Here is a 535-nt window from a genome sequence, read left to right as displayed (position 1 = left end):
TCATACACTGGTGTCTGGGTAGCCACCACCGACCCTTTTCTAGGCCGTAACTTATACGGCGCACTCATAAGCGAGTAGGGTCTCGCCTTCTATCCCCTGCGGCTCTGGATCACGTTCTGTCCACGAATATTTTCCGCGCTTTAAACTGGATTTACATCTCCTGAAACGGAGACCGCCAGCAGCGAAAAAATAAATCCTGTCTTCGTCTCTTGAAAGTTTTCGTTGAAAGTTTATAACCTGGCGAAACAGCTCTGCAACTGCTCACCAGGTGGCACCATTGAGTGTGGTCCGCGTTGTATGCAACAATTGGCGCTAGTCCGTGAGGTGCGTGTCCTGGCTAGTTTCTACTGCCGCCCAACAGGTGGCGCTGTCCGGCGATGTTTGTGTGTCTCGGCTGCAGTCACTGTATCACTGCTGCAGACTGCAAGCACTGCCACACTGCAAGCACTGCCGTTCTGCTGTCGCCCAACAGGTGGCGCTGTCCGGCGATGAGTGTGTGTCACGGCTGCAGGGCGCTGCAACACTGCCGCAGACT

This window comes from Anopheles maculipalpis (genome assembly GCF_943734695.1).
Source record: "Anopheles maculipalpis chromosome X unlocalized genomic scaffold, idAnoMacuDA_375_x X_unloc_6, whole genome shotgun sequence".
Classification (NCBI taxonomy): domain Eukaryota; kingdom Metazoa; phylum Arthropoda; class Insecta; order Diptera; family Culicidae; genus Anopheles; species Anopheles maculipalpis.
Note: the sequence above shows the minus strand (reverse complement) of the source record.